The sequence below is a fragment of the Felis catus genome, chromosome C2, assembly GCF_018350175.1.
Source record: "Felis catus isolate Fca126 chromosome C2, F.catus_Fca126_mat1.0, whole genome shotgun sequence".
Lineage (NCBI taxonomy): Eukaryota > Metazoa > Chordata > Mammalia > Carnivora > Felidae > Felis > Felis catus.
The window spans coordinates 124,429,579-124,452,126 of NC_058376.1; the positions used below are offsets into that span (position 1 = coordinate 124,429,579).

Below are 22,548 nucleotides of genomic sequence, written 5' to 3' on the forward strand. Positions count from 1 at the left end.
GAAGAGGAGGCTCTCTTGTTAGGAAATAGAGAGTAATCAGCCTTCTTGTGCTTTGAAGATTGTGAAAGATACTGGTGATTATGCATCTAGCATCCGTTGTCCTCTTGACCCTTACAGGACGGCAGTTTTACTCAAATAGCCATACCTCCACCTTGCAATTTATGTGACTCAATGACCACCCACCCATGTCAATTCCAATTATGGTAACCCTTTTCCCCTTCCAGAAAAGGGTTACTCCATCTTCACATTTGCTAGACAGATATTGATTGGGAAGCAGCATATGGGCCTATGAGACCTAATTGACTCAAAAAAACTGGATGGAAACATTATAGATGGGGGAAAAAAAAAGTATAGGGTCCTGATTGCTCCTGGTAGACATCTGGAAAATCACTTTAGTAGGAATTTGAAACCTACCATGTTTACAGCAGGGCAGAGAGCCTGGTAGCAGTTGGATCCTTGATAACTTGTTGAACCATTGAGTTCACCAGCCTTAAAGTCTGTTTTGCCTGTGGACCTTCTGTTATGTGAGATAATAAATTTCCTTATTTTTTAAGTAAACAGTTTGAATTGGGTTTTCTATTATCTGAGGCCAAAATGATCCCAATGGACCTGTGATATTTGGTTTCCTGGCTACAGTTAAGGCAGCTACACTCAGAAGAGTGGGAAAATCACCCTATTGTCTTGGAAAAGGCAAGCAGTGGGACTCTGTTTCAAGGGTTGAAGATGAAAATCTATTTATTAACTATTGCTAGTGTGAATAGGCAGGTAAGGAAAGGGGTTGGGGCAGGGGTGAGAACATGTTTGCATAGAGCAGACCCAGAGCTCAAACTCATAATGGCCCCAGCTGCCTAGAAGAGGGCTGAATATGGGCCTGAAAGTATTGTACCCTAAAAGCTATGACCCTGAGACTTCCTTGTGAGACACATTATGATTAATGCCTTCTGTTGGAGATCCTTGTTGGCCCGTGTGGGACCTGCAACACCACAGACCTGGTAACTACAGATCGTCAAACAGCGACACCATGTGGCTGTAACGTGCAACGACTATATCGGGCAGATGGACTCCAAGCCTTCCCTTCAGGTGTGTGGAAGTTGTATTTTCTACTAGGAATTTTTGGATCACTTAACCCGCTATGAGTTTTTGAAAATGGTAGTAAGGAAGGGACCTATTTGTAGATTCTGAATTTATTATTCTGGGAATAGAATAGTGAGGTGATTTCATTTTGTGGGGGAAAAAAGCTGTGATCATGTTTGTATATGGTGGAGCTGTTCCTACAGGTTAAAAAAGTTTTTTTTTTCTAATTTGAGAGAGAGTTCACGCGGGTGGGGGAAAGGGGAAGAGTGGGGGAGAGAATCTTAAGCAGGCTCTGCATGGAGCCTGACACAGGGCTCGATACTACAATCCTTGGATCATGACCTGAGCTGAAATTAAGAATCTGATGCTCAACCGACTGGCCCTTCAGTTTTTATCTGTATTCTCAAGATGCATGAAAATTAGGCCTAAAGATACCCAAACAAAAACATTTCCATTTTATTACCTCTTTGAAAACTTGTCTATGGTTTCCCATCATCCCCTGGATAAAGTCCCAGCTTTTTAGCACACCTGTCAAGGCATTCCTCCTCCCCATCTCCAGTGATGCAACATACTACTCAGTTTTGTCAGAAAGCTCTCAGTAAGTTCCATTATATTTGTAAAAGCTTTGGGAGTTAGGTTTTAAGCGAGAGCAGATATGGGCGGTCCCGAAGAGGCCCAGATTTAATGACAAAAAAATAATAATAAGGTTTACTGTGCACTTGTAACCTGAGCATTATAATAATGTGCTTTGGAGTTATTTAATATGCACAGGAAGTTTTCTCTGTCTTTCCTTTGTATTGCTGGGGAACTCCTACCATTCAGAACCATTTCTCTAGGTTTGCAGTTCTTGAGATTGGCTGCACATTGGAATCACCTGGGGAGAGACTACCCACAAACTATGACACCTGAATCCCACCCTGGAGATTCTGATTTAAGCGGTCTGGGGCTTGAGCATCAAGTTTTCAAAGCTCCCCGGGAGATTCTAAAATGCAGCCAGCTAGGAAGACTTCAGTAACCGATTTAGGTAATGCTTCTCTTTCCCTTCTGCGCCCTACACAAAATCCTCGGATTATGCCTATCATACTGTATCTGAATTTCAGAGCATATATCCATCTCCCTAACTAAACTTAGCATCTCCATTCGTCCACCTCTGCATTTCTGGAGCCTGATGTAGGGCCTGACGCTTCTTGGGGATTTGAAAATGCTGAATACAAGGGTAAAATGTCATCAACAAACACGCACGGGGGTTCTCCAAATGCCAGGTGCTGCTGTGCTCAGCCAGGTCTGTAACCTGGAGAACAGGCTGACTAGTCCTGCAGCAACAGCTCGCAGTCACGGCTTGACTGTGTGTATGGAGGACAGCGTGCCTTGGCCACCTCGCCCCGGCCTCACTTTCACCAGCTGCCTTAAGTATGTATTTCTGCGGTCACCCGGACAAATGAGTTTCCAGGTGGCTGCGACCAGCACCTGCGAGGCCAGAAATGTTGAAAGAATGAAGGTGCGCAGGCGCAGACCGCAAGCGCGGCGCACTCTGGTCTATGCGAATATAAGCCCCGCCTCCAGCTGCGAAGCCAACAGGGCGCTGGGCCCGCCTAGCCTCCCCCGGTTGCGGGAGGAAACAGCTAGCGGCGTTCGGAGGCGTAGCCGAGGCCCGCCCCTCGCCGCGCTCCAGTTCGATTGGCTGGTCTCCAAGGCGCGGTAACGGTCGCGGAGGCGGGGCCGGAGAGGGCTGAGCCGAGCCGGGCCGGGCCGGGCGCGCTGCTGGTGGGAGGCCGCGGCTGAGGAAGGTGAGTGGCGTAGGGGTATCGCGGAGGCATCGGTCGGAGCCCCTCCCGAAAGCACCCCTGAAATCGGCCGCCGCTGGTGCCGCCGAGTGGCCAGACCGACCCTTGTCAGGTCCCCCCAGAAAGCACACCAGTCACAAGTATACCAGTATAAGGACAAACGTGGTTCGAGCCCTGGCTCCCCGGCCCTTGCCGTCTTTGGCTGCTCATTTAACGTCTCCGCGCTTCAGCTTCTTCTATTCGTAGCCTACAGCTGGTAATTCTTGCCTTACGTGGTGGTTGAGAAGGTAAAGTGAGGCACTAAGTGTAAGGCTTCGATTGATACTGGCGCGGGCCGGGTTGCGGATAAGTCCTAGGTAATTTCCTCCATCTACACGTGTGGGCCAGGGCCGACCCGCTTCACTTGTCAGTGTCAGGTGTCTGAGAAGGGAGCAAAAGGAGAATACAAGAAGGGGTAGGTGAGTGGAACGGTTCGTTATGCTCATTCCAGATTGGGACGACCGCTACCTCCCTGCGGAGTCTAATTTGATTCTGTTAAGAAAATTAGGTGGAAATGTCAGAAGGCTGAGATCCGTCACCTAGGGACCGCACAGGAAGGGTTTCTACTACCACTTATTTTCTGACCATAATAATATTAAGCAGTGTGCAGGCATTACCCATATTGGTTCCAGTCTTCTGGGTGAGTTTGTTTTTACTTTATGTATTGCCAAGTGCACTCCGGCCTCCCTCCCCTACCGCCCCCCATCCCCTCCCCCCCCCCCCAACGCCCCTTGAGGAAGAGGTGGCTGACTAGGGTTTTGTCCACAGCTTCTGCTTCAAAGGCGGGAGAGGTGTGTTCTGGCCCTTTGTGTACCTTCTTCTGGGGCCGAATGATTGGGTGGAGATGACATCCAATCCCCACTCCCATTTCCTTATTTGTGGTAGATTCACTCCTTCCTAAGAAAATTAAGCAGCATGTTGGCATGTTTTTGGAGTAGAGACCAGAGACTTCGAGAGCATTTATCTAATTAATACTGTATTTAATAGAGACCAGAGACTTCGAAAGCATTGCGTGTTCCATTTATTACAGTAATGTGAGATATTTGCTTTTGAGAAAGCTAATTACAGATTTTGACGTGACTCAATTGAGAAAGAATCATTACAGGCCATGGTTTGTTATTTACAGCTTTTCCCCCCAAAAGGGGTGAAAAACTAGTACATTAAAAAAAATTTTTTTAATGTGTATTTTTGAGAGAGAGAGAGAGAGAGAGAGAGAGAGAGAATGAACGAACAGGGGAGGAGCAGAGAGCTAGGGAGATACAGAATCAGAAGCAGGCTCCAGGCTGTCAGCACAGAGCCAGATGCAGGGCTTGAACTCACAAACTGGGAGATCATGACCTGAGCTGAAGTCGGATGCTTAACGGACTGAGCCACACAGGCGCCCCTAAAAACAATTGTATTTCAATGGACAGTGCTTATTAGTGGGGCTTCAGACGTATGAAGGGTAAGTTAGCAAAGGGCTCTTGGAAACCTGGACAGTGCCAGAAGGTACAACTACGCTTTGCTTCTCTGCATTTGGCTTTTTATGCCGTGCACAAACCAACTCCTATCCTGCCTTCCCTAATCCCACAGTCTTACTTTAGGTGTGTTATGACACTGAATAAAGCTATAGCTTCTGCTTTGGCCTTGGGAAGCATTTGGCCTCTACCTGTGACTCAAGGTTCCAGGTCTATGTCCTGTCACAGCTTCTAATGGGGGAAAAGGCTGGTGCAGATATCAGCACATTATCGTGGGCCTCTGAAAAGGAGGGCTTGGTCACGGTGGAACTGAGGGGATCGTTTTTCTTCCTGACTTTGCCTTTTGTGGTTAGTGGTATTTGTCCATCTGAAAGTGCTTCATTTTAGTACGCTTGCAAATGAGAATGTCCTACCCTTGCGGCCAGAGGTCAGAATTAATGATAGGTGGTGATAGATTTGGACTCTCAGCTAAGGTGGCAGCATCAGAGTCCATCAGCTGTGGCTTCAGTTGTTCCCCCTTCAGTAGTTACCGGTACCGTGGATACTTGCTTTGGGAATAACACAGGACCGTTCGTACTAGAAGGTCAAACATTTTAAGATTTTGGTTTTTTTATCTTTTTGAAATCTAGATGAAGATCCAGTTTCGGACGTGAGACTCACTGGGTGATCATTTCATTGAGATCAACTTGAACGACCAGGTGAAAAGCGCAAGAAGGACGTGCTATGACTGAGGTATGTCTGCTGTGACAGATAACTCTGGATGTTGGGAGGCCATGGAGAAGACCTGTTATTTATTGAATACGGTAATAGATACATTGCATATATTTACTTTTGATCTCCTGATAATCTGGTCAGGTAGATATCTGAAACTCAGGTAAAGAAACTAAAGCCCAGAGAGGTTAAGTAACTACACTAACTCACATAGCTGGTCACCAACTCTAATCACCACCTCTGTTTTGCTATGAGCCAGGTGCTGTTCCTTTTTATTTCTATATTAACTCTTCTGATCTCTGTAACAGCCCTATGAGCTAAGTACTTTGATTATCCTCATTGTATGAAAATGAGATTGAGGGGGGGCACCTGGCTGGCTCAGGCGGTTAAGCATCCTACTTCAGCTTAGGTCATGATCTCAAGATTTGTGAGTTAGAGCCCAGCTTCAGGCTCTGTGCTGACAGCTCAGAGCCTGGAGCCTCCTTCAGATTCTGTGTCTCCCTCTCTCTCTTCCCCTTCCCCCTCTTTTAAAAACTAAACATTAAAAAAAATTAAAAAAAAAAAAAGAAAATGAGATTGAGGCACAGAGGTATTACTGCTTTCTTGGCTGTGTGGCAGAGTCCACGGTTTGAACCCAGGTAGCCTGGCTACCGAGGTATACCAGCTTTCTTTGGTTCATGTTTTGTTGCTTTTGTTTTTATTGTTAGGAAAATTCTTTTATTATAAAATGAATTTTTATTATGAAGCCAAACAGAAAAGAACACAGGCCAAATGTGTAACTTAATGAATTATTTTTTAAAGTTATTATTTTGAGAGAGCGAGAGAGCACGCATGTGCATGCATAGGAGGGGCAGAGAGAGAGAGAGAGAGAGAGAGAGAGAGAGAGAGAATCCCAAGTAGGCTCTTTGCTGATAGAGCTCAGTCTCAACACGGGGCTCAATCACATGAACTATGAGATTATGACGTGAACCGAAATCATTAACAGACTGAGCTTCCCAGGCACCCCTAAAATCCGGTAATTTTATTAGGATGTGTCTTCTGGGTCAGTACTGTCAAGTATGTGATAGACTCTTTGCATGTGTAATTTCATATGTATATATTCTTTTCATTTCAGGAAAGCTTTTTTTTTTTTTTTTTTAAACAGCTTTGTTGAGATATATGTGATATATAATCTGCATATATTTAAAGTGTACTATTTGAGAGGCGCCTGGGTGGCCCAGTCATTTGGCCGCCTGACTCTTGATTTCGGTTTGGGTCATGATCTCATGGTTTCGTGAGATCAAGCCGCGTGTCTGGCTTCACACTGACAGTGTGGAGCCTGCTTGGGATTCTCTCTCTCCTCCTTTCTCTGACCCTCCACCACTAACACATGCATGTGCATGCTCTCTCTCTCTCTCTCTCTCTCTCTCTCAAAATAAATAAACTTCAAAAATGAAATAAAACTGTAGTCTCCCCTTCATCATCTCCCTTTATGAAAACAAAATAAAGTGTAGTATTTGATAAGTTTTGACATACATATACACCTGTGAAACCATCACACAATTAGGATTGTGAATCTATCACCCCTAAAATTCCCTTGTTCCCCTTGGTAATCCATTTTTCTAGCCTCTCATTCCCCTAGCCACCATTGATCTACATTCTGTCAGTGTAGATTAGTTTTTGTTTCCTAGAATTTTATATAAATGGATTCAAACAGTATGTAGTCTTTATTTGTCTGGCTTCTTTCCCTCAGCATAAGTATTTTCAGGTTCATCTGTGTTGTTGCATGTATCAATAGTTTATTCCTTTTTATTGCTGAGAGATTCCATTGTATGCTTTTACCAGTTTTTGTATCCATTCAGCTATTGATCGGCATTTGAGTTGTTTCCAGTTCCTGGGTATTACAAGGACTTTTATATATATATATATAGGACTTGTGTAGTCATATGCTTTCATTTCTATTGGGTAAATGCCTAGGAATGGAACGGCTGGGTCTTAGGTGTCTATTTAACCTTTTAAGAAACTGCCAAAGTGTTATCCAAACTAATTGTCCTAGGTGCACCTTGGGTGGCTCAGTCGGTTAAGTGTCCAGCTTCAACTCGGGTCATGATCTTAGGTTTGTGAGTTCGAGCCCCACGTCAAGACTGACCGCTCAGAGCCTGGAGCCTGCTTTGGATTCTGTGTCTCCTCTCTGTGTCCTTACCCTGCTCATGCTCTCTCTCTGTCTCAAAAATAAATAAACATTAAAAATAAAAACTGATTGTCCTATTTTACATGCCCATCAGCATTGTATCAGAGTTCCAGTTCCTTCATATTCTCATAAACACTAGTATAGTTAGTCTTAGCCATTTAAATAGGTGTATTGTGGTTTCACCTTGTGGGTTTTAAAAATTTTTTTCCAGTGTAGTTAACGTACAGTGTTACATTAGTTCCAGGTTTACAATATAGTGATTCAACAGTTACACATATTACTCAGTGCTCGTCAAGTTAAGTGTACTTTTAATCCCCTTCACCTTTTACTCTCCCCCCAACCCCCCGAACCAACCTCACCTCTGGGAACCATCTGTTTGTTCTCTATAGATAAGAGTCTGGTTTTTTTGGTTTGTCTCTTTTTTTTTCTTTGCTTGTTTATTTTGTTTCTTAAGTTCTGTATATGAGTGAGTTCATATGGTATCTGTATTTCTCTGACTTATTTCACTTAGCATTATACCTACTAGGTTCATCCATGTTGTTGCAAATGGCAAGATTTTATTCACTTTTAATGGCCAACCAATATTCCATTAAATATATATACCACCTTTTCTTTATCCATTCATCTTACTTGGGCTGGTTCCATAGTTTGGCTATTGTAAATAATGCTGCTATGGACATAGGGGTGCATATATCCCTTAAAACTAGTGTTTTCATATTCTTTGGGTAAATACTCAGTAGTGTGATTACTGAATCATGGGGTAGTGCTGTTTTTAATTTTCTGAGGAATCACCATACTGTCTTTCATGGTGGCTGCACAAGTTTGCATTCCCACCAAAGTGCACAAGCGTTCCTTTATCTCCATATCCTCACCAACACTTGTTTGAGTTTTTTATTTCAGCTATTCTGAGAGGTGTGAAGTGATGTCTCATTGTGGTTTTGATTTGCATTTCCCTGATGATGAGTGAAACTGAGCATGTTTTTGTGTCAGTTGGCTGTCAGTATGTCATCTTTGGAGAAATGTCTGTTGGTGTCTTCTGCCCATTTTTTACTCGGATTATTTGTTTATGAGTGTTTCATAAATGCTTTATATATTTTGGACACTAATCCTTTACCAGATAGATCACCTGCAAATATCTTCTCCCATTAAGTAGGTTGGTTGTTTCCTTTGCTGTACAGAAGCTTTTTATTTTGATATAGTCCAAATAGTTTATTTTTGCTTTTGTTTCCCTTGCCTCAGGAAACCTATTTGGAAAGATATCACTATGGCCAATGTCAGAGAAATTAATGCCTGTGCTTGTCTATGATTTTTATGGTTTCAGGTCTCACATTTAGGTCCTTTACCCTTTAATCCATTAATCCATTCTGAGTGTATTTTTGTGGATGGTGTAAGAAAGTGGTCTAGGTTTCACTCTTTTGCATGTACCTGTCCCATTTTTCCCACACCATTTATTGAAGACACTCCCTTTTTCACATTGCATAGCCTTGCCTTCTTTGTCAAAGATTGACCATATAACTACAGGTTTATTGCTGGATTTTCTACTCTATTCCATTGATCTATGTGTTTTTGTGCCAGTACTATACTGTTTTGTTGACTACAGCTTTGTAATATAACTTGAAGTATGGAATTGTGACACCTTCAGTTTTGTTTTTCTTTTCTAAGATTGCTTTGGCTATTCGGGGTCTTTTGCAGTTCCATACAAATTTTAAGATGGTTCTAGTTCTGTGAAAAGTGCTGTTGGTATTTTGATAGGGATTGCATTAAACCTGTGGATTGCCTTGGGTAGTGTAGACATTTTAACAATATTTGTTCTCCCACTCCATGAGCATGGAATATCTTTCCATATCTTTGTGTTGTCTTCAGTGTCTTTCATCTGACAAGAGTTTTCAGGGTCAGGTCTTTCATTTGCTTAGTTAAGTTTATTTCTAGGTTTTTTAAAAATATTTTTGATGTAATTGTAAATGGGGTTGTTTTCTTCATTTCTCTATCTGCGCTTCATTATTAGCATATAGAAATGCAATGGATTTCTCTATAGTGATTTTTGTATCCTGCGACTACTGAATTCATCTATGAGTGCTAGTAATTTTTTGGTGGAGTCGCTAGGGTTTTCTATTGATAGTATCATATTAGCTGGAAATAGTGAAATTTTTACTTCTTTGTTACCAATTTGGATGCTTTTTTATTTCTTTTTGTTGGCTGATTGCTTTGGGTAGGACTTCTCATACTATGTTGAATAAAAGTGGTGAGAGTGGACATCCTTATTCTTCCTGACTTTAGAGGAGAAGCTCTCAGTTTTTTCCCATTGAGTATGCTGTTAGCTATGGGTTTTTCATATATGGCCTTTATTATGTTGAGGAATATGTTCCCTCTAAACCTACTTTGTTGAGAGTTGTTATCATGAATGGATGTTGTACTTTGTCAAATGCTTTTTCTGCATCTATTGACCATGTGGTTTTCATCCTTTCTCTTGTTGATGTGGTATATCACATTGATTGATTTGTGAATATTGAACTACCCTTGCATCCCAAGAATAAGTCTCACTTTATTTTGGTGAATGTTTTTTTTTTTAATGTTTGTTTATTTATTTTTGAGAGACCGAGTAGGGGAGGGGCAGAAAGAGAGGGAGATAGAGGATCCTAAGCAGGCTCCGTGCTGTCAGCTCAGAGCCTGATGCAGGGCTTGAACTCAAGAACCCTGAGATCATGACCTGGGCTGAAATCAAGAGTCAGACACTTAACCAACTGAGGCACTGAGACGCCCCTATTTTTTTTTTTAATTCACTCTGTCACCCTATGTGTTTTGATTGATTTTAGTCCATTTATATTCAGAATATTTATTGATATGTCTTTATTGCCATTTTGTTACTTGTTTTATGGTTGTTTTTGTAGCTTTTCTCTGATCTTCTCTTGTTCTCTTTCATGGTTTGTTGACTTTCTTTGATGATATACTTGGCTTCCTTTTTCTTTATCCTTTGCATATTTATTACTGGATTCTGGTTTGTAGTTACCATTAGATTTGTATATAATGTCTTCTGTATATAGTAGTCTATATTAGGTTGATGTTTGCTTAAGTTTGAACTCATTGTTTACTCCTCCCCATGTTTTAAGTATACAGTGTTATATTTTACATCCTTTTATTAATCCCTTGAATTGTTTTTACAGAAATATTCATTTTTACTCCTTTTGTATTTTTTACTTTTCATACTCTTTCATTTCCACTCAGAGAGTCGTGTTTGTTTGCTGTAGGGCTGGTTTAGTGGTCATGAACTTCTTTAGTTTTGATTCGTTTGAGAAAGTCTTCATTTTTCCTTCTTTTGTGAATTATAGCCTTGCTGGATAGACTATTCTTGGCTGCATATTTTCCCTTCCAACACTTTGAATATATCATGCCACTCCCTTCTGGCATGCAGTTTCTGCTGAACAACTTGCTGAAAGCCTTGCAGGGTTTCCCTTGTATGTAAGTATCTTCTTTTCTCTTGCTGATTTAAAAATTTTTCTTTATCACTACTTTTTGCCCTTTTAATTACTATGTGTCTTGGTGTGGATCTTCTCCGATTGAATTTGGGGAAATCTCTGTGCCTTATGGATCTGGATATCTGTTTCCTTCCCCACATTAGTGACGTTTCACCTGTTATGTTTTCAAATAAATTTTCTGCCCCCTTTTCTCTCTCTTCTTCTTGGATCCCTATAATGTGAATATTATTGTGCTTGATGGAGTCACTGAGTGCCCTGACTGTTCTCTCAATCTGCATATTGTGTTTTTCTCTCATTTGCTCAGCTTGGTTACTTCCATTACTCCATTACTTCCAGGTCATTAATTTGTTCCTCTGTTTTCTCTAGCCTGCTATTTATTCCATTTAGTGTATTTCTAATTTCATTTATTGAGTTCTTCATCTCTGAAGATGTTTGGTGGTTCTGGGTTTTTTTTTTTTTTTTCCTGTCTTTATTAAGGGTCTCACTGATGTCCTTCACTATTCTCAAGTCCAGTGAGTATCTTCATTACTTTAAATTCTCTCTCAGGCATCTTATCTTATATCTGTTTCACTTAGGTCTTTTGCTGTGGTTTGGTCCTGTTCTTTCATTTGGAACATATTTTCTGTCTCCTGATTTTGTCTGACTCTGTGTCTGTTTCTTTGTGTTTGGAAAGTCAGCTATATCTCTTGCTCTTGAGGTAATGGCCTTATGAAGAAAAGGTCTTGTAGTGTCATGTAGTGCAGTGTCCCCTGTTCCCTAGGACCTGGTGCTTCAGGGAGTGTCTCCTGTGTGTGTTGAGCGTGCTTTGCTGTTGAGTCCTGATTGCTTTTTCCTTCAATCTCATTGTTGGCAGAGGCTCTCTTTGCCTCTTGTGGGCAGCGTTTGGTCCCTCTCCAGGTTGGGCGTTTTTTAACAAGGTGTGTGGTGCTCTGCTTGTGAAATGAGTCCTGCCACTGCTGCTGCTGTAGTCGAGGTCCTGCAAAACCCACAGATTGGGACATGTGCTGGTGAGGTTTGCACTGGTGTTCTGGGGGAGGGGACCCTCAGTGCTGGGACTGAGGCAAGCATGACTGGGAGGGGCGGATCCACTCAAGTTTGGTATGGGGGAGCGGTGCTGGTGTAAGCAGGTTAGGTGGTGAGTGTTAGCACCTGCATTGTTTCTGCTGAAAAATTAGCTGATAGCCTTATGGGGTTTTTCTTGTATGTAACTGTTAACTTCTGGTGCTTTTATTTATTTTTTTAAAGTTTATTTATTTTGAGAGAGAGAAAACATGAGTAGGAGAGAGGCAGAGAGAGAGAGGGAGGGAGGGAGGGAGGGAGAGAATCCCAAGCAGGCACCATGCTGTCAGTGTGGAGCCAGATGTGTGGCTTGATCCCATGAACCGTGAGATCATGACCTGAGTCGAAATTAAGAGTCAAAAGCTTAACCAACTGACCCACCCAGGTGTCCCATTTTAGTGTATTAAAATTTTCTTTATTATTACTTTTTGTCATTTGAACTATTACGTATTTGGTGTGGACTTCCTTGAGTCCACTTTGTTAGGGGCTTTCTGTGCTTCCTGGACCTGGATGTCTGTTTCTTTCCCCAAATTGGGGAAGTTTTCAGCTATTATTTCTGCAAGTAAATTATCTGCCCCCTTCTCTTTCCTTTTCCTTCTGAGACCCCTATTATGTGAATGATACTGTGTTTGATTATATTGCAGAGTTTCCTTCCTCTATTTTAATTTTTTATTAAACTTTTTTCTTTTTGCTATACAGTTTGGTTCCTTAACATTATCCTGTCTTCCAGATGGCTGATCTGTTCTTCTGTGTCTTTTAATCTACTATTGATTACATCTATTGTGTTTTATTTACTCTCTCTTTGTGGACCTTCTCCCTGAGTTCATTCACTTTCTCAAGTCCAGCAATTATCTTAATGACTATTATCTTGAAATCTTTGTCAGACATATTGCTTGTCTGTCTCTCATTTGTGTTTTATACTGTGATTTTTGTCTTGTTCTATTCATTTGGTACATGTTTGTGTGTCTCCTCATTTTGTCTCTGTATATTTATTTCTAAATATTAGGTAGGTCAGCTATATCTCCTGGTCTTGAAAGTAGCAGCCTCGTGAAAAGATCTGTGGTGCTGTATAGTGCAGTCCCCCTGGTCACCAGAACCAGGCACTCCAGTGTGTCCCCTGTGTAGGCTGTGTGCACCCTTCTGTTGTGGCTGAGCTGCATTTGTTGTGGGCATGCTAGGGCTGGGGTGGGGGTGGTCGGCTCCTCACCTGACTGGCTGCAATGACTTGCTTTGCCTCCTGTGAGTGTACTGGGCATGGTTTACTCCTTGAGATGTTGAGAGGCCCAGCTACTGCCCGTGTGCTCACTGGTAGGTGGTGTTGGCATTTGACCTAGCTAGTGGCCTGCAGTTAGTGTCTGCCACACCTGCAGGCCCAGCAAAGGGCGGGACTTGCTCTCTGTACAGCCAGCTAAGAGGCCCAGCTGCAGGAACTGCGGACACCCTGGTGTGTGGGTTATCTCCTCCCCTCCCAAGGGCGGGAGTCATTTTGGAGTGGCACAGTGCTGGCAGAGTTGCCTTCTGGGTGTGGTAGGGCAGGAGCTGTTTTGGAGGGATGGCTGCCAAGGTGGACAAGTTGGGTGGGATGGTCTGCAGGAGAATGTGGGGCCATGGCACTCATTGATAGCAAGGTAGACGGAGACTGTTAGAACTGGCTCCCAGAAGCATCTTGATATGTAGGCTGCAGGAGACAAGGAAACATGGCACCTGTTACAGCTTTTGCTTCCAGAGAAACCTCCTGGACATATTCTAAGATTAGTTAATCTCCTTCACAAATACTTTTCAAGCTGCTTGAAGGTGCTTTTCAAGCTGCTACTCCTGTGCTGTGTCTGAGTTATTTAGTATGGTTGTCTCTTTAATGGTGGGGACTGGGTTCCCTGTAGCACTCTGGCTCTCTTAGAGGTAAACCTGCTGATTTTTAATGTTCCCAGAGTTAGCCCTGGTGTTTTCAAAGCCAGATATTACTCGATTTGTCTTCCCAGTGTGGGTTCCTAGTTCAGGGGGGTTGCCCAGTGTGGGGTCTGATCCTCTTCCTTCTCCATGCTTCTCCTGTTTGTGGTTATTCGTACTAGGGGGTTGGTTCCCAACTGTGTCTCTGCCCTTTCTACCCTTTTCTATGTGACGTTCTCTCCATGACTAGCTGCAGAAGTCTTCAGGTCATTTTCAGAGTTAGTTGCAAAGCTCTAGTTGCTGCCTCAGTGTTTCTGTGGGACAAGTTGAATTCCAGATCCTCTTCCTCTGCCACCTTCCCTTGTATTCTCAGATGTAGGTCATGGGTCCACAGGCTCACTCTTTATTTGTGCATTTAAAACATAATAGAGGGAATTCAAAATGTGGGAGGACAAAAAACCAAATGGTCAGTTATCAAAATCAACCAAGATTTCTAAAACAAATGAGCCTCAGTTGGGGGAGGTGGGCTGGTCTTTATCTAGTCTTAAGGCTGGCACTGTATTTATTAGAGAGAGCCATCTTTGAAGTGGATGCCTTTTTGAAATGGATTCCTTCACAGTCAAAGCTTAAGTCAGGCACTTGCATTACAAAAACAAAAACAAACAACTCCCTCCCAAAAAGCCAAAAAATCCCCACAAAAAACTGTTAGAACTGACACTACGACATCTGAATTATTTTTTAAGTGTATAGTTCATTGATATTACATACATTAATAATGTGCCATCATTGCCCCCCTATCCATCTACAGAACTCTTTAAATTTTTTTTTAATATTTGTTTATTTTTGAGAGACAGAGTGCAAGTGGGGGAGGGGCAGAGAGAGAGAGAAAGGGTGGGAGACACAGAATCTGAAGCAGGTTCCAGGCTCTGGGCTGTCAGCACAGAGCCTGACGTGGGACTCGAACTCACGAGCTGTGAGATCATGACCTGAGCTGAAGTTGAATGCTTAACTGACTGAGCCAACCAGGTGGTGGTGGTGGTGGTGCTGCTGCTGCTGCTTGCTTCCTTCCTTCTTTCTTTCCTTCCTTCCTTCACTCAGCGTGGGGCTCGAACTCAAGACCCTAAGATCAAGAGTCACTTGCTCTTCCAACTGAGCCAGCCAGGCGCCCCAGAACTCTTGTCATCTTGTGCAACTAAAACTCTGTATCTATTAGATGTAGGGCCCCTTTTCTATTTAAAGCTGAATAACATTCCTTGGGATGCTTGGGTGGCTCAGTCCATTAAGAGTCTGATTCTTGATTTTGGCTCAGGTCATGGTGTCATGGTTTGTGGGTTTGAGCCCCACATGGGGCTCCATGTGTGGAGCCTGTTGGGGATTCTCTCTCCCTTTCTCTCTGCACCTGCCCTGTCCCCTGTCTCTCTGTCTCTCTGTCTTTCTGTCTCTCTCAAAATAAATACACTTAAAAAGCTGTATAATATTTCATTGTACGGATATACCACATTATGCTTATCCATTTATCTGTTGATGAACGCTTGGGTTTCTTACACATTTTTGCTATGGTGAATAATGCCATGAACACAGATGTACAAATATCTTTTCAAGATCCTGCCTTTAATTCGTTTGAGTATATACCTAGAAGTAGAATTGCTGGGTTATATGAATATTCTTTTTTTTTTTTTTTAAAGAACTACCTACTGTTGTTCATAGTGGTTGTATCATTTTACATTCTCACCAGTAGTGCACAAAGATTCCAGTTTTACCACACCCTTGCCAGTGCTTGGTACTTTTTTGTTTTTTTGGAATTTTTTTTTTTTTTTTGATAGTAGCCTAATGGATGTGAGGTGGTATCTCTTTGTAGTTTAATTTGCATTCATCTAATAGGTAGTGATGTTACACACACTTGGAAAGTGCTTATTGGTCATTTGTATATCAAGTTCTTTGCCCATTTTTAATTTTTTATGTATTTTTTCTTTTTAAAAAAGTTTTTAAATGTTTATTTTTAAGAGAGAGTGAGTGAGAGAATGAGAACAAGCTGTGGAGGGCAGATAGAGGGAAACAGAGGATCCAAAGCAGGCTCTGCACTGACAGCAGGGAGCCTGATGTGGGGCTCGAACTCATGAACACAAGATCATGACCTGAGTTGAAGTTGTTTGCTCAACTGACTGAGCCATCCAGGCACCCCTGTTTATTTATTTGTTTATTTATTTATCTTTTTTTTTTCAATGTTTTTATTTATTTTGGGGACAGAGAGAGATAGAGCATGAATGGGGGAGGGGCAGAGAGAGAGGGAGACACAGAATCGGAAACAGGCTCCAGGCTCTGAGCCATCAGCCCAGAGGCTGACGCGGGGCTCGAACTCACGGACCGCGAGATCGTGACCTGGCTGAAGTCGGACGCTTAACCGACTGCGCCACCCAGGCGCCCCTATTTATTTTTAAAATAAAGTTTGTTTAGTTATTTATTTTGAGAGGGAGAGGAAGGGGGAGGAGCAGAGAAAGAGGGAGAGAGCAGGAATTCCAAGCAGGCTCTGCACTGTCAGCACAGAGCCTGATGTGGGGCTTGAACTCACAAACTGTGAGATTATGACTGAGCTGAAACCAAGAGCTGGACGCTCAACTGACTGAGCCACCCAGGTGCCCCTCTTTGCCCATTTTTAAAGCAGATACATATTTTTTTGTTGTTCAGTTTTGGGATTCTCTATGTAGTCTGGATGTTAACTCTTTATCACATAAATGATTTGCAAGTATTTTCTTCCATTCAATGGGTTGCCTTTTTACTCTGTTAATAGTAGCTTTTGATGTGCCAAAGTTTTAATTTTTATTAAGTCCAATTTGTTTTTGCTTGTGTTGCCTGTTTCTGGTGTCATACCCAAGAAATCACTGCCAAATCCAGGGTCATGAAGCTTACCCTATGTTTTCTTCTCTAAGAGTTTTATAGTTTTGGCTCTTAAGTTTAGTTCTTTGATCCATTTTGAGTTAATTTTTTATATGGTGTTAGGTAAGGGTCCAACTTCATTCTTTCCATGTGGATGGCCAGTTTTCCCAGAACCATTTGTTGAAGACACTATACTTTCTCCATTAAATGATTTTGGCATTCTTGTTGAAAATCTTTTGACAGTATATGTGAGGAATTATTTCTAGCCTCTCTATTCTACTCCATTGGTTTATATATCTTTATGCCAGTACCACACTGTTTTGATTTCTGTAGCTTTGCAGTGGGTTTTGAAATCAGGAAGTGTAGGTCCTCCAGGTTTGTACTTTTTTCAAGATTGTCTTGGCTGTTTGTGGTCCTTTGAGATTCCTTATGTATTTTAGAATAATTTTTGCTATTTCTGTAAAAAATGTCATTGGGATTTCAATAGGGATTGCATTGGCTGTGTAGGCTGTTGTGGGCAGTATTGACATTCTAATATTAAGTCTTCCAATCCATGAACATAGGATGTTTTTCCATTTATTTGTCTTTTTAATTTTTTTGACAAATATTTTGCAGTTTTGATTATACAAGCCTTTGACCTCTTGGTTAAGTTTTTATTCCTTTGATGCTGTTGTAAGTGGAATTGTGTTCTTAATTTCCCTTTTGGATTATTTGTTAGTGTGAACAAAGGCAACTGATCTTTGTGTGTTACATCTTTACATCCTAGTACTTTGCTGAATTCATTTATTCTAACAGGTTTTTGGGTTTTTGGTGGGCTCGTTAGCATATTCTGCATATAAGATTATATCGTCTGCAAACAGGTATAATTTTACTTCTTCCTTTCTGATTTGGATGCCTTTTATTTCTCTTTCTAGATTAATTGCTTTGGCTAGACCTTCCAGCACTATATGGAATAGAAGTGGCGACTGCTTTGTCCCTGATCTTACAGGAAAAACTTTCAATCTTTCGTGGAAGTATGGTGTTCACTATATGTTTTCATATGTGGCTTTTATTATGTTGAGGTAGATTCCTTCTATTGCTAGTTTGAATATTTTTATCATGAGAGGGTGTTCAATTTGGTCAGATGCTTTTTCTGCATCAATTTAGATGATCATGTGGTTTTTTTATCCTTTATTCCATTAATGCAGTCCATTACATTAATTGTTTTTCATATGTTGAACTATTATTACATTCCAGGAATAACTCCCACTTGGTTGTGGGATTCTTTTAATATGCTGTTGAATTTAAATGGTTTACCAGTATTTCGTTGAGGATAATTGCATCAATGTGCATAAGGAATGTTGGTCTTTAGTTTTCTTGTATTGTCTTCATCTGGCTTCAGTATTAGAATAATGCTAGCCTTTAAGAATGAATTAGGGGTTGGGGTGTCTGGGTGGCTCAGTCGGTTGAGCATCTGACTTCGGCTCAGGTCATGATCTTTTGGTTCACGTCAGGCTCTGCGCAGACAGCTCAGAGCCTAGAGTTTACTTTGAATTCTGTGTCTCCCTCTCTCTCTGTCCCTTCCCCACTGATGATCTGTCTCTCTCAAAATAACTATTTAAAAAAAATGAAAAAAAAAAAAAAAAGAATGAATTAGGGGCGCTTGGGTGGCTCAGTCGGTTAAGCGTCTGACTCTTGATTTTGGTTCAGGTCATGATCTCACCGTGAGATCAAGCCCATGAGATCAAGCCCAGTGTCAGAATCTGTGCCGAGCATGGAGCCTGCTTGAGAATCTCTCTCTCTCTCTCTCTCTCTCTCTCTCTCTCTCTCTCTCTCTCTCTCTCTCTCTCTGTGTGTGTGTGTGTGTGTCTCTGTCTCTCTGTCTTCTCTCTCTCTAAACAAACAAATAAATAAATACACATTTAAAAAAGAATGAATTAGGAAATATTTATTCCCTTCTCTTCAGTATTTGGAAAAGTTAGAGAACAATTGGTGTTAGTTCTTTAAATGTTGGGTAGAATTCTTCAGTGAAGCCATCATTTCCAAGGCTTTGCTTTGTTGGGATTTTTCCCCTAAGTTTGTTTATTTTGAGAGAGAGAGAAAGAGAGAACTAACACAACCAGTAGAGGAGCAGAGAGAGAGGGAGAGAGAGAATCCCAAGCAGGCTCTACACTGTCAGTACAGAGCCTGATACAGGGCTCAAACCCAGGAACTGTGAGGTCATGCCCTCAGCCAAAATCAAGAGTTGAATGCTTAACCGACTGAGCCACCCAGGTGCCCCTGTTGGGAGATTTTTGATTACTGAATCAATCTTCATGTAAATTATAGGTCTATTCAGATTTTCTGTTTCTTTGTATTGCTCTCTTAGAATTTTTATTTCTGTATAATTGCGATTAATGTCCCCACTTTCATTTATGATTTTAGTACTTTGAGTCTTCTCTCTTTTTTTCTGTCCATTTAGCTACAGGTTTGCCTATTTTGTTGATTTTTTTTTCAAATAACTTTTTATTTCAATGATTTTCCTCTATTGCTTTCCTTTACCCCAGCTCTAATCCTTATTATTTCCTTTCTTTTGCTAGCTTTTTGTTCTTCTTTTTCTAGTTCCTTAAGTTGTACAGTTAGGTTGTTAATTTGAGATTGTTCTTCTTTTTTTTTTTAATGTTTATTTTTGAGAGAGAGAGAGAGAGTGCAAGTGAGCATAAGCAGGGGAGGGGCAGAGAGAGAGGGAGACACAGAATCTGAAGCAGGCTCCAGGCTCTGAGCTGTCGGCACAGAGCCTGACTTGGGGCTCGAACCCATGAACTGTGAGATCATGACCTGAGCTGAAGTCAGATGCTCAACTGGCTGAGCCAGCCAGGTACCCCTGTTCTTGTTTTTTAATATAAATGTTTATAACTATAAATTTCTCCCTTAGCGCTGCTTTCACTGAGTCCCATAAATTTTGGTATGTTCTATTTTTGTTCCCCCCCCCCGCCTTTTTTTTTTTTTTTTTTTTAACCTATTTGATACACACAGTGTGGAGCTTGAACTCACAATCCTGAGATCAAGAGCTGCATGCTGTACCAACTGAGCCAGCCAGGTGCCCCAAATTTAGTGTATTTTATTCAGCTTTCTTACTTGACTTTAGAGATAGAGCTGCCTACTCTATCGTTACCAAAAGTAGACTACCTATCTCATGAAATTTAGCCTTTTTTTCAACACTTTTATTTATTTTTTATTTTTTTTAATGTTTTTATTTTTGAGACACAGAGACAGAGCATGAGCAGGGGAGGGGCAGAGAGAGAGGGAGACGCAGAATCTGAAGCAGGCTCCAGGCTCTGAGCTGTCAGCACAGAGCCCTATGCAGGGCTCGAACTCACGGACTGTGAGATCATGACCTGAATTGAAGTCGGACACTCATCCGACTGAGCCATCCAGGTGCCCCTCATGAAATTTAGTCTTAAATCTAGACATACTTATGTAAAACAACTTGTATGAAATAGTGATCTGAGTAATTTGTAGAAAAAAATCTAAGCTAATACATGATGGTAAGATTAGTTTTGTTGAGCATACTTTTATTTAGTTTTTTAATGTTTATTTTTGAGAGAGAGAGAAACAGTGAGAGCAGGGGAGGGGCAGAGAGAGAGGGAGACACAGAATCCAAAGTAGGCTCCAGGCTCTGAGCTGTCAGCACAGAGCCCGACGCGGGGCCGGAACTCACGAACCGTGAGATCATGACCTGAGCTGAAGTCGGATGCTTAACTGACTGAGCCACCCAGGTGCCCCTAGCATACTTTTATATAACAATAGGTACTACTAATCTATGTTTCTATATGCCAGGTTCTTGTTCTAAGTACTTTCTATATGTTGTATGACTTAATTTAATCTATGAGGTATATTACTGTGTTGTCTTTTACAAATGAAGAAAAAAATGCTCAAAGATGTTAATGAATTTGTCTTTGTCATATAATTTAATAGTTAAACTAGTAGTCACTCAGTGACTACTTCAGTAGTTACCATCTGACTCTGAATGCTGAACCTCTATACTTTATTCTTTATAGTGCTACAAGAACATTTAACAAGAGGACCTAATCTAGTCATGGGATCAGGGGAGATTTCCCTGAAGAAAGAAATCTGAGCTAGGATCTGAAGGTCAAGTATGAGTTAACTAAGTGAAGAACAGGCTAAGAGTAGCCAGGCCTTGAATATGGAGAGGAATGACATTTTGAAGATTTGAAAGAGGTCCAGTGTAGTAGTTAGGAAGCTTGTCAGAATATGTAGCTTCTCACTCTTGGGGGGATTATCTTACATCCTTATTTCTGATCTTCAAGGATGTATTCTTCCCACTTTAAAATTCTGGCTGGCTCTTTTTTTTTTTTCCTTTTATTTTTTTAATTTACATCCAAGTTAGTTAGCATATAGTACAACAATGATTTCTGGAGTAGATTCCTTAATGCCCCTTACCCATTTAGCCCACCCCCTTTCCCACAACCCCTCTAGTAACCCTCTGTTTGTTCTCCATATTTAAGAGTCTCTTATGTTTTCTCTCCCTCCCCTGGCCGACTCTTGATGGTGATACAACAGGATGAACATAGTACCACCTCTGAGGTATTCCTGCCAGAAAATACTGAACCTGAATTTAATAAAGTCTCTAGATGTACAGTTTACAAGAAATATAGGGGGTAGAGATATATGTTAAATGACAAGAATACAGTAAGCCAAATCTGAAATAGGGGTAGTTTTACAGGATAGACGACCTATTTTTTCAACAAATAAATGCATGTCAAAAGAGAAAGGAGGGGGGATGGGACTGTTATAGATGAGAAAAAACTTTAGAGGGCTACATGTGGACCTTGTTTGGATCCTGATTTGGAAAATAAAAAGACATTTTTTAAAACATGGGTTTATTATATTCTTTTTTTATGTATTTCTGAAAATTTTTCTAATGAAAAGTTTAAAAACTAGCTGAAAGGTTTGTAAAGGCAGGAGGGATTAACATAGTGGGTGATTGAGTTGGTAAAAGAGACCAAAGTTGATGTCCAGCAGCAAAAGTGGCAGAATTTGAAAATTTATAACATGTTACTGAGTTTATCTGAAACTGGAAAGCTACACCCTGTAGACACATAAGGGTGATAGGTAAATTGTCTAGTTGGATTTCATTATCTGAAGCAGACCTAGAAGGGTAGAATTGTACTTTGGAAGAAATACGAGCTGGTAGCAAGGAGGCTTGCTTCTTTCCTAATCAATCCTGAGAAGGTCATTTCACCAGATGGTTACCAGTATATGCTACACTGGTACAACTCTCCCGTATGCCTCCCTGCCAGCTACAAACAGCTAGAGATTTGGGATCAAACAATTTCCAAGGTCCTCTCAAGGTCTAAAAGTTCATGATGCTAATGAATGTGTGTGATTGTGCCTCTGGAAAGGAGGAATTCTACCTATATATCAACCAATACAAGAAAATTTTTTCCTATAGGATGATAGAGTCTTAGAAAACAAGAGGAAGTGATGGTAGGGTAGAGTAAATAAAAACTTTTTTGTCTCCCAAACAGAACCCTTCGCTGCTAGCCTCTGATCTATTTAGAAATAAAGACCACCTAAGAAAGTGGCACTGGATTTACCCTTAGCATTAGTCACGTGAATTGTTAGACTGACATGTAACTTTCGGCCAGGCACATTTCTTTAAGTTTTGGGGAATCAGCTTACAAAAGATAACTATCAGCAGCATGTGCTTCGTACATTAGCTAGTTAATTGTGTGTGTGTGTGTGTGTGTGTGTGTGTGTGTGTGTGTGTGTGTGTCAAATCTCATAATGTTTTATTTCTAGAAGAGAACATCATAAGATCAGGCTTATTCTTTTTTTACATTGTTTTTTTTTTTTTTTAATTTTAAGCAATCTCTACACCCAATGTGGGTCTTGAACTCAGGACCCAGAGATCAAGAGTTGCATGCTCTTCTAACTGAGCCAGCCAGGCATCCCCAAATTAGGGTTTATTCTAAGAATTCTTTTTTTTTTTTTATTTGAAAAATGTTTGTTTTTGAGAGACAGAGACACAGCATGAG

The 22,548-nt window shown here is 41.2% G+C and overlaps 1 protein-coding gene across 15 annotated transcripts in view; it reads left to right on the top strand.

Annotated features, from left to right (window-relative positions):
- Positions 1 to 22,548, top strand: part of CEP70 (centrosomal protein 70) — an 83,092-nt gene that overhangs the window by 7,180 nt on the left and 53,364 nt on the right. For 2 of the 15 annotated variants that reach the window (XM_045037523.1, XM_045037537.1), the window contains exons 1-4: positions 2,712 to 2,861; positions 4,984 to 5,086; positions 20,548 to 20,638; positions 21,071 to 21,094. The gene's annotated coding sequence lies outside the window, so the exon portion shown is untranslated. Of the gene's footprint in view, positions 1 to 950; positions 1,081 to 2,711; positions 2,862 to 4,983; positions 5,087 to 17,442; positions 17,590 to 20,547; positions 20,639 to 21,070; positions 21,095 to 22,548 lie in introns of those variants that run through there. The other 13 variants (XM_045037530.1, XM_045037529.1, XM_045037532.1 and 10 more) reach the window with 13 other exon arrangements.